Below are 11,804 nucleotides of genomic sequence, written 5' to 3' on the forward strand. Positions count from 1 at the left end.
CTGGCTTTGGAGGAGATACTGAGGTTGTATTAATACTCTGGCGCGTAGAGAATATCGGATAGTCACTGTTCTGAATTTGCTTCAGAAGGTACTAGAGCACAGTGCTGACTTCAACTCATGGACACCGGTGCCTGTACCAGGCGAGGGTGACTTTATTAAGGCGTCTTCTTAATTAAATGCAATGACCTCAGAATGCAACCCCCTCCCTGTGTGCTCTCACAATGACAGCTTTGAGGTGGCAGTAGCTTTGGTGGCTTGGTTCTGGAAGATACTGGGGATAACTCACCTGTCTGCTCTTGCTGCTAAGTCTTAGCTCAGAAAACTCCTTGGGGGAGGTACTGGGGTCAAGCATCTCTCTAGCTAGACAGAGCTTGGCCAGGGGCTTCTAGGTCCAGCACCCACTCTCCTTAGCATTCATTCTAAGCACAGATATCCTGTGGGAGATAGAGGTGTTAATGAGGACACTTCCTGCCACTGCTGCTTTAAGTCACTCTATCTGTTCCTATGGCTTATTCGTGGTGGACACAACATGCCTTCTTTTGGGCTAACCTTATCTTAGACATATCTGGACTAAGATACTGTGTTCAACAGCACACCTTTTCAACTCATTCCAGCACCTGGTGTGTGTGTGTGTGTGTGTGTGTGTGTGTGTGTGTGTGTGTACATATAGTGTGCATGGGTTTATAAATTGTTGGTTAGAGTAGGGTCTCTCCAACTGCTCAACCCTGCTAAGATATTCATTACCTAGGGATCTTGTTAAAAAGCAGATTCTGATTGAGGGACCAAGATTCTGCATTTTTAGCAAGCTCTCAAGTGATGCTAATTCTGCTGGTCTGTGGACAACACGTGTAGCCACTGGGGGCTGGAGGTGGTGCTGTGTGATATTGTGGTGTGTGTGGTCCATCTCCCCATGTACCCTACACCATCCATCATGTGTGAACATCCTGGAGCCAGTATGCTACCTTTTGGTGATCAAACTGTGGTCAGTTGTGAAAAGCCACCTTCTGCACAAATGTCATAAGATTGATCTTTCAAATCAAATCGTATCTCTGTGGGCTTCCCAGATAGCAGAGCTACTTCAGGGAGGGGCTGCCCATTTCAGCCCTCTGAAATATCTGTCAGACCCAGGTTTACAATCTTGAGTATTATTGATGACTCTGCAACCCTCCATTTCCAGTCAATCCTACGGAGCAGTTCCTGGATCCACAGCTGCTGGGCCCAGAGGAATCCTAGCTGCAGATACCAGCAACACTCCACGTTATCAAAAGAGGTATTATTTATGCTAGCATCGCCCTCCTATAATACCCCTCCAGCTGCTGGCTTCTTGTTATCCAACTAACCAGAGGTGGTGTCTTTTTTATTTTTTTCTAAATTGGCCTACATTAGGAAACTTCCTGAACATGGCTCCAGTGGGTATGAGTCTTGCTGTAGATGTTAGTCCTGGGACCAATGTGTAGCAGTGAGTGACTGACGTCAGCTCATGTGCTTTCTTACAGGCTGTGGGCATGCGCCTCTCTGACTAAGAATCCAATTTATCATGGGAAGAATCTTCTGGAAGCCAAGATGGCAGTGGACAAGAGGCCCTGGTCTTCCTGTTCGAGCTCTCTGAGGATATTTGAGGTCATCAATGTCATGTTTGTTTATTCTTCATGAGTAATACACAGTTAAAAACTTCTTTTGAATATCAATCTCCGAATATCAAACTTTTTTGAAGGTCTTCTTCCTCACAAGAGATGTGAGATGGCGTGCCTTGTGTGAGCCTCCAGAGAGCCCTGTGCCTCCTTCAGGACGCTACTTGGCTATTTTGCTGATGGGGAAGAGCTCCAGGGAACTTGATCCTGCTTATAGTGGATGTGTGTTTCCAGTCACCGTCGCTCATTCTGCTTCACTATTCTTTAATGCCAGGATGCACTCACTGGGTGAGCTGACCCCAGGACCGCAACCCTTCCCTAGTTCAGAGCATGTGGGCAAACGCCTTTCATGGTGGGTAGGCAGTGGGGAGAAGCCATGACAGCTGGTCACATTCTCTACAAAGACTCCCCTGGGAACAGTCTGGTCTGCAAGATTCCATCCCACTCAAGAACACCCCAGGAATTCAGGCTTGACCTCTCCTCAGGTAAGAAAAAGGCCAGCCAACTTGGCCCTGTTCTTTCTTTCTCCCTGAGGTCACTGTGCTCGGCATCCACTTCCTCCTCTGGTGGACAACAGAGAGGTGCAGTCACCACCGCTACCGATGGAGCTTCCTGCCCTGCTGCATGGCTCTGGGAGAGACTAGATTCCTTTCCTTCCTTCCTAGTGAAGATCACACCCAGCTGGTGAGGAGACCCTAGATTCTGAGAAAGGGAGGTTGGCCTGTTCCCCTGCTTTAAGAAACGCCACTGTTCTCCGGGCCTATCATTTTCAGGGATGACACTGATGCCTGATGGGAAGCCCAGCTCCCACCCTCCAGATGACAGTTCCCCTTGCGAAGACCAGTCCTGTTGAATCCTTGGTTGGAATCGGTTCAAGATGGATGCAAGCTTCAAACGAGGGCCCCATCAGACTTGGTCCGAGGTACGTGAGAGTAGAGTGAGCCCAGGTAAACCCAGACACTAGGGATGTCTGTGACCTCTAGCCCATCCACCCCATCTACAGGACACTTCTGCAGTCAGATTGCTCCAGTTCCCAGACACTAGGGATGTTGTGACCTCTAGCCCATCCACCCCATCTACAGGACACTAGGGATGTCTGTGACCTCTAGCCCATCCACCCCATCTACAGGATACTTCTGCAGCCAGACTGCTCCAGTTCCCAGCCTTTCTCCCTCTCTTTGTCAGAGAGAAGTACCATCAGCTACCAAATGCACATACTGGATGGCCAGTCTATGTAAGAAGTCCTCAGGAACGAAGCCCAAAGCCCAGGAAGAACTGGTGAACCAAAGGACATGCCCGTGAAAGTCCCAAGCTTCTTTGTCTCGGACCCTCAGCATTCAGGCTACCCTAATAGGACATGAGATTCTTCTGCCACATCTTGGCAAGTATAATCCCAGCCAAGGGGACATAGCTATTTCTCCAAATACAGGAGAGCCTATTTCACAGCCTGCGCCTTAACTGGAACTAAGCCCCATGTTTGTGGGAAGTGGACCTGGTGGAGATCTATTGCAAGAGCATTTCAGAAAGAGGGCATAGCTCATGAAAATGCCTCCAGCATCCTTGATGAGGAAAAGCAAGAAGAGCAGCACAGTTGGACAAAGTTGCTGGCCCTCAGAGACTTCTGAGCTCTTGTGTTGAGAGAGACCGAGGCTGTGGGGAAGGAGGCGCCAGAGAGCAGTATGTAGTTAGTGTTGTGAAGAGCCCTCCAATGCAAGTTCAGTGATGAGAATCCCTACGAGCTGTTGTGCAGATCGTGGAGAGCTAATAAAAACATCTCCAGGATGAGAAGTCTTCCTGACGCGAAAGTGTGGAGACTGCGGGGTACCCTCAAGGTGGGGTCTGGATGAGCCCACATCAGGAGTGAACAGGTAGGAAGAGGAGGATCTAGAGGTTGTACAGGCATGGTGTCTCTGAGCTATGGTCCTCAAGAGAGTCCGTGGCTATCCCAGCTAAAGCAAGGACCCCGGGGGTTTGAAAGGCTAGTGAGATAGAAGCAAGGGTAGCTGGAAATGAGGAAGCCGTAGGACTGATGCAGGGGAATTAGATCTCGTGTCAACAAATGGGCTGTTACAAAGAAAAGAAGAAGAAAAGGGGGCTAAGGCATTCATCGCTCCTAGCCTGAAGTGTGGGAAATGAGGAGATGAACAATTTCACTGTCCTCAGTGGGGAGCCAGGTTTCCATCGGGGTGCAGAGGAGAGCTGTGGAAAAGAAGTGAAGCCATGAGGGACTTTGCTAGTATAATGTCTATGGAACAATGGGGTCAGGTAGAACATGGATTGAAGCTTGGGGAAGCTACTCTAAGGATAGATAGCTTCCCGTGGCTAGCCACTGGGGTCTGGAAATGGTTCGTGGTCCCAAGGGTGCTTCTAGGAAGTGGGTAAGCCGTTTGGGATAGTGTCCTTAAAAGTGATGTCTTCGAGGTGAGGCAATGCTGAAGCAGCGGAAATAGGAGTGCTGGATCTCCCGGGATGATCAAGAGCCCAGTGACCTTCCCCTTGATCCCCCTGAGGATACTGGGAGCCTGGGATGGGCCCTTCTGCATGGGACTTACTTCTGTGGTCCCTCAGCAGCTTGATGTGTCTGGTGGCTAACTGTGTGTGCACCATGGAGAAGTGCAAGGCCCATTCACACACCCTGGGTCTCTCTACCTGCAGAGGACTGCTGACCTCCAGCAAGTGGCCTCCCCGCCTCATCTTGAAAGCTGATCGGTGCAGACTCTGGAACCAAGGAAGTTTCGACTTCAGAGAAAAGGCACACTGTCAGCATTGTTGTAAGGGAGGTGAGTGGATGCCACTGCCCCACTCCACTGTGCTTCCACAACACTTGTCCCCCACCTCACTAACACTCAGCATCCAATCTGCCTGCAGGTTGGTGGTTGGAAGCCATAGCCCTTGGAGAAATGGAAGGGGCCCTTTGTCTGTCTTGTCTCTGCTTTTCTGTGGTACTTGAAGAGAAGTTGTTCGTGGTGGATTCGCTTTACTTGTGACGAATCATTCACGGACAACACTTTTTTCAGTACCAAATGCTACCTCTAAGGATTCCCTGGACATGATGGCAACTTGCAGAAAGATGGCCTTTCAGTCAAGCTTGTAGAGAAGCCAAATATGGATGTTTGGCCATGGACAGTTTGCTTGAGCTAGCTGTAAGTCACCTGTTCTGGTTACCTGAGCATCTGGCCCACCTATAGGCCCCTGAGTGGGCTGTGCCAACCTTGGGGAGGCAGTTTGCTATCAGCATCAATCACCTTACAAGACTTTGAAAAGAGGCCATCTTCCAGAAGAGATGTTGGTGCCAGCACCATTCAGGGTGTGTGACTGGTTGACCAGAGGGGCATGCACTCTGTTCACCCTGTGGGCCACCTAGTCACCAACCCTCAGCATCAAATCCACTCAAAGAAGACTCTCCAGAGATCCTGTCAAGTTTGGGGAAGTGTCAATGGACTGGATGGCTATGCCTGCTCAGTGGACCAGGATGGACTGTAGTATTGGGGGTGTATGTTTACATAAGATGCCATGAGGCATCCAAGGTGGCTGCTGCATCACTATCACAGCCTACTTGAAGTGTTGACTTCAGATGTGGACATGATGTTGACTTCCCATGAGGGACATGAAGTCCCTTCTCTCCTGGGTGTGTGACTGAATTGCACTTTACTAAGCATGTGCCTTACTTAGCTGATATATCTGTCATCTGGTCCTCTAACCCCAATATCCTGTCTTTCTGCAGGAGTGTCTGTGAGATACCAACCTTGAGAAGAAGTCATAGTTGTCGCCACACTACCACGGGAACTTCGAGTATGTGCTCCTTTCATGGAAGCTGTAGAATGGCGCCCTCTCTGGTCCAGGAGATCTAAACCTGGACCCAGCTCCAAGGTCACCAGCATCTCCTTCAGGTAAGTGTGCCTCGGGTGAGCATGCACTTAATGTAGGTGTATGTCACTCGGCTCGGCCCACTACCCAATGCTGTCCCTCCCCTTCTTCACAGGACAGTGGATGCGGTCACCTTTTTGAGAGATCCGATGCGTTCTCTGCTGATGTTCATGTCTGATACTTGAAGAGAGGCTGGCCGTGATGGATTCGATTCATCTAAGCGAGTCATACACGGCTCTCCTCTCTTTTAGTGTCAAACTCTGCCTCTGAGAGCTTCCTGAGCCAGTGCTGTTTTCAAGGTGGGTTTCTGGTGGCTGAACGTGTGATGAGGCTCTCCCTCCATTGACATGTTTCACCCACATGAAGCCCAGCGTCCAAGCTAATGCTAAGACAACTTCCTAAGACCCCTCCGATTTTTAGAAAGGCCACAAGGGCTGTTGGAGGTTTCTTTTTGTTTAAATGTTGAAATATATCGGCTAGCTTCTGTTTTTATCAGTACCTAATTATATCACGGAGGAGCATCTAGGGGCTTTTGTTAGTTAACTTTCAGGATATAGAATAGACTGGGAGCCAGGACTTGGTGTGACCCTGTCTTGACTTACCAGTAGCCATACCATTCCCTAAAGTGAAGTCTCTGAAATGGGAGCATAGGTTCATCTAACAGCCCCAGGACAACCTGTTTTGCAAACTTGTGCTTTGCTGTGGGTGTGGCTCCACCACCTTTGACTTACTACACATTGCATGACAAGCTGAGGGCAGGAAGTCACCCCCCTGTTGACATTAATTTTGGGCTGATGAGCCAGGGGGTTGGACAGACAGCATGGGTCTGATTGGGAATTGAATCAACTAATCTACTCCTCCTCAGGGTCCTGGTCACTCTCAGAGGCTACTCCCAAGCTGCCCTGCTGTGAAGAAGATACGGGAGTGCTGTGAGAAGTGCCACCTCCTGATGCTCAGACGGAGTTCATCTGTGGTAAGTTCATACTATTTGTTGATGTCCAGTACATGGTCGAACTCTTCTCCATATCGCATCTTGTCAGGTGTCTCCTTGGACCTAATGCCCATCTTGAGGAAGCCACATTCATGTTGGTTTGGTACCCATGTCCGTGAACATGTAGTTGTGTCTCTAACTTGGCGTCAGGCCTGCCAATGTTCCCTAACTCTATCCAGGCCCTTCATGGAGGGTATTGCCAACACTGAGGAAGACACCCATGTTATAGAGTTTAGGCATAGATGTGGTGATGCTCATGGTATCTCTGGTTTTTTATCTATTGGTAAAGAAAAGTAACCAATCCCTCCCCTTTTATTCCACTAGCAAATCTTGTCTTACAGGGAGGACTTCTAGACCTGCTGGGAAATTCAGGGATGGGGTCCAGGGGCCAACACTTTTGGGAGGTAGGAAGATAAGTGGATGGTTTTTTCATGCCTGCCTAGGATAGCAGAAGAATTGAGGACAGTGGGAAGAAATATTTTCTATTTCATTTTCTTTGTGAAAAGAGTATTTACTCTACCTCTTCCTATATTTATAAAAAGCTGCTTGCTTGTGATGAAAAATCAAGCAATATGAAAAAATTAAATTAAAGAAATTGCAAAAGTTTCTACCCACACATAGGAATTTCAAACTCCCTCTTGAACTATATATGCACAAATGAAAAAGGAGGCAGAGAGAAAGCCGTTTCATAGGGGCGAGTCTTCCCTGTGCCCAACAATTTTGTTTAAAATATTAATTATAATTTCACTTGTCCTTGGCATTAAAAAAAAAACTTAAGGAGCTTGGAAAGTTTGATAAACTGCCCCTTCTTTTTCTGAGTTTTTAATTCATCTCTCAATGCAAGGAGAATTTTTGTCATTTCCTCAAGAATGTCTCACAGGTACTACCCTTGAGTTCTGGGATGCTTAAGAAGGCTGCCTCTTGTCATACACCACAGGGAGCAGGTTAGCTAGGTAGAGAATTCTCTGCCCACTTCAGCAGTTTCCTCTGAGAATGTACATTCTTCTGTACCATCTTCTGTATGACTTTACTACCTCTTTTGATGTGGCTTTAAAAAAAAACTTGTCATTTATCTAGATATATTAACTAGTGGGTCCTCCTTTCCCTTATGGTTCTAGAGATTTAACCCACCACCTTCTGCATGCTGGATAAGCATTCCCACCTAGGCCCTGTTGGTCCTAGGCACACATTTCCTGCCTAGCCTCGCCCCTCCTTCTTTCCCAGCCCCTCCCCTTGTTCCTTCTCTTACCTTCCTCCCTCCATTTTGCCTTTGAGGACAGGGTAAAAGCTTATTGTTTTAAATTAAGTTCTCTCTACATTAACGCCCAAAGGTCTTTTTTTCTCTTTCTTTTCTTTTCTTTTTTCTTTTGAGACAGGGTTTCTCTGTAGCTTTGGAACCTGTCCTGGAACTAGCTTTTGTAGACCAGGCTGGCTTTGAACTCACAGAGATCTGCCTGACTCTGCCTCCTGAGTGCTGGGATTAAAGGCAGGCGCCATCACCCGGCCAAGGGTCTTCCTCTCCGTAGCCTCCACTTCACTTGTAGCTGTCCTTTATGGATCAACTGACATGAGCTGTGGCTACATGAATGTCTACTCAGTAGTTTTACAGATTTGTGGAGGTTTCCCTAAGCAGTCTTATTACTAGGTTGGTCCTTTGAGCTGAACAGTGGATCAACCTGGGTACCATTTGTGGGTTCCTACTCCCTAGCTGTCTGCTGTTCATGACCTTAGGCTAACCTGCTTGCCACCTGACCTGAACTGCATTTCTTACTCACGTGTCCTAAGTCTTTTGTATTTCGCTTGGATGACTCTACTGGCTGATATAACTCAATCAGTGTTTTCCTCTGTCAGTTTTTTCTCAATTGTATTTTTTATTCCTTCTTTAGAGTTAGTTGTATCATTTAAAGGGCGCTGTTACTTTTTTGTTCTCTTTTCTCATTGTTTGTCCCATTAGTCGGTCCTACCATTTAGATGCCCCCTGCTGCCATCTCTGCATCATTTGGGCCCCACATTTGTTTAGTTAAAGGAATCAGATCCCATTCTCAGTGTCACCTTCTGTCTTGACAGGATGCCTATTTCTGCACCAGCTTCTGGGATGGATGCAGGCCCAGGACCCACCATCATTGGGCAGGTAGGGGAATTTGTTGTTAATTTGTTTGTTTTTCTCACCTGCAGTAGACCCTTAACTAACACCTGCAAATCTACCTTTAGAAAGACATTCTGAAAGTTTGCTCACCATGAGGGCTGAGGCTATGCCTCTAAGGTCAGCGCCACACCGTGGTATAACATAGTCGGTATTCAATGCTGACAATGTTTTTATGACAAGTATTTTAAAGTCGGCCTCTCTGTGAGCTCTGCAGGAAATGCCTAGGGACAAGGCCTATGTCAAGAAAGTGAGCATCATTGCTGTGTGCCTTGATGGTGTGAAGCTAGGGGCCCTCCCCTCCTATGATGGACACAGTGACATCTATGCACCTAGGACCTCCATCATCAGAGCCTGGAAGGGCTCCTTAGACACTCCACCCTCAGTAGTGGTGCCAGGGCTAGCTTCAGGGGGAAAGGGTTGAAAGGGGGGTGTGTGACATGTCCTCAAACCCTATTGCAGTCAACGCACTAGCCTGCTGTGCTCACTATGCTGGGGGGACTTCCTGGAGGAAGCCAGCTTCAGAGAAGAGTTGCTGGCATTCAGCTGCGGTGCTTGAAGATAGGTTATCCGTGTTGCCTTCGCTTTATTCGTGACGAATCATACACGGTTGACCTATTTTTCAGTACCAAATCCCGCCTTGGAGGAATTTCTGGGGTTGAGCCTCACTTCAGGGTGGGACTTTGGTGTTAGCCCTTCTCTGGGGTAAGTGAAGGGATCGTTCACCACAGGCACTTCCAGGAGCACACAGGCCATCTTTGCCCTGTTCTGGTTCTCTGGTAGACTCGTGGAGGTGGTACCTACTTTGGAATGAGGGGAAGCGGTCTATAATCATCCAATTTATCCCCTTTACAGATCACATAGAGTTAAACTTCTATAGTATAAAATATGCCTCTCAAGTACCTTACGGAAAGGTCAAGTTCAGAGTTAGGGATGATGTTCACACATTCACATAGGCGTTTCCACACCAGCCCTCTGGGCTTCCATTCTCTGGAAGGATGGCCAATTCTCTAGACCACACCTTATGTGGGCATGGCAAACCCTTCTGTGATAGTGCAATGGCTTCTGGACAGTGATACCAACCACGGGCAGGAGACAAGAAGTGGCCCCAGGCCACAGCGCATGTGTTCTATGGCTAGAATGATTCCCTCGTCAGGCCCACTGCCTGGGACACGCCAACAAAGCTCCCGAAATCAAGTGCTCGAACGGAGGTTGTCCATGGTGTGTTCATTTTATTTATGATGAGTATTACATGGCCAATCTCCTTTCGGCACTAAAATCTTCCTAGGAGAGCTTCTCCAGGGGAGTTCTGTCAGTGTCCATGCAGGGTAAGAAAATGGAGTGTCCCCTGCACCAAGTACTTTTTTTTTCTCCTGAGACTTATGTCACCCGGTTGTCAAAGTAGGATTTCCCAGAAATGACACCAACTATTTTGGGTGACGCAGTGGCTTTCTGGCCATTGTTATAAAAAGCAGAGTACAAGTACATTGGGCCAAACACTGCTTTTAGGTGAGGAAGAGGTCCCAGATGGAGGCAGCTGTAGGGAAGGAAGAATTTGAGTCACTCCTGGGGTGGGGCTAGCTGGGTACACGCACTCATTTTTTCGTTCATCATTATTTCTTAAGTGTTGTAGCCCCAGGGTGAACTCTAGGAAGTAGAACCAGCTCTCAGCCTGGAGTGTGGGAGGGCATCTCATGGCGCAGGTTAGTAGTATTGGCATGCTGATGTCCTTCCTCTGACTCCAGTGTCCCGTTTGAAGGAGAGGACTCGGCAGCATCCATTACTCCCTGGTGCTTGCTAAAGGTGTGACCTTGAATGAGTCACCTGTCTGTGCCTCAGTTTGTCTGTATGAGAGCGTTAATGGCTGCTTATAAGGTATGTACACACACCGAATGTGTGCTTTGTATTTTGGCAGTGCCTGGTTTTCCCAGGAAAGCTGGAAAACCATTGGATTTTATAATGATGCTTGCTGCATGAATGTAGTTACCATGTGGATCTCTTCCCACCTTCTGGAGCACAGGTTCCTTGAGATCAAAAGCCTCATCTCTGGTGCCCTTAGGTGTACACGGTGTGGATGACATTGGATGAATGGCAGTTTGATGTGTTTTTTCTGTTGAACCCTCTTTGAGGCCTCTCAGAAGCTGGAGAGAATGGAGGACGGTCCCAGAGCCTTGTACTCCCTGATGCTTCTGGTTTGTCTGGGTCAGGGGTCTTGCTGTCCTCTCAGGATGCTGCCTTGGAGAGGGAGTCAACCACTTTTAGATGAGCCTTCACTGGTGGGTCAGATGGACCCTACCACACAGAGAAGTCATGGTTCCTTCTATGTCAGACCCAACCCATGACTTCTCTAGGAGACACTTTTTGGGATTCAAACTTGGTAATGCACTTTTGGGTGAGTGACCAGTTGCTGGCCAAAGCCTGGACCCGTGATGCATTTCCATGAGCCTCTTTCTACCTGTAGGCAAGAGAGAGTCTGTAAGAGGCTGTTTTGCAGTTGGATCTGGGGGCTGCACTGGAGGCAGCACCAGCCTCCTTAGAGGGCGGGAGTCAGGGAGCCAGAGCCGAGGGAGGCAGCGCTGCCTGGGAAGAGGCGCACTGCACTGCTCTCAGCCTGTGCTGACGTTTGATTCTGGAGCAGAGGTTGCCCTTGGTGAATTCGCTTTATTGATGTTGAATCACACAAAGGCAACTTTTGTTTGAGTATCAAAGCCTGCTTGGGGTGGTTTTGGGGGTAAGGTGCAATGCTCTGGGTCTCTGTGTATGACATGTGCTAGAATGGATGGTGGAGATGGTGTGGACAGGCGGACACACAGGGTCCCTGGAAACCCATAAAGAGATGCCAGTGTCTGCTTGGTGGCGTTTCTCAGCCTAAATCCCCAATGTCACAGCAGCACTTAGCCCCCGCCTGGTTCCAAACATGCTGGGTACTCTACTTTGAAGACACCTTGGCCAAATGAGCTCACATATTAAGGACAAGGGCAGCTTTCCCTTCTCTGTCTCCCTCACCCCAACTCACTCGGTCATGACCTCTTACATTCCCTCTTTTCTCCCCCATCCTACTTCCTGTGTGCTTCTCTTTCTCCCCATCTCTCACCAAACCTTGTTCTCCATTTCTGAATGGGTTAGGAAATGAATAGAGGCGACCAGCATTTTATCCCTTTTACATTAAATA

The sequence above is a fragment of the Microtus ochrogaster genome, chromosome 1, assembly GCF_000317375.1.
Source record: "Microtus ochrogaster isolate Prairie Vole_2 chromosome 1, MicOch1.0, whole genome shotgun sequence".
Lineage (NCBI taxonomy): Eukaryota > Metazoa > Chordata > Mammalia > Rodentia > Cricetidae > Microtus > Microtus ochrogaster.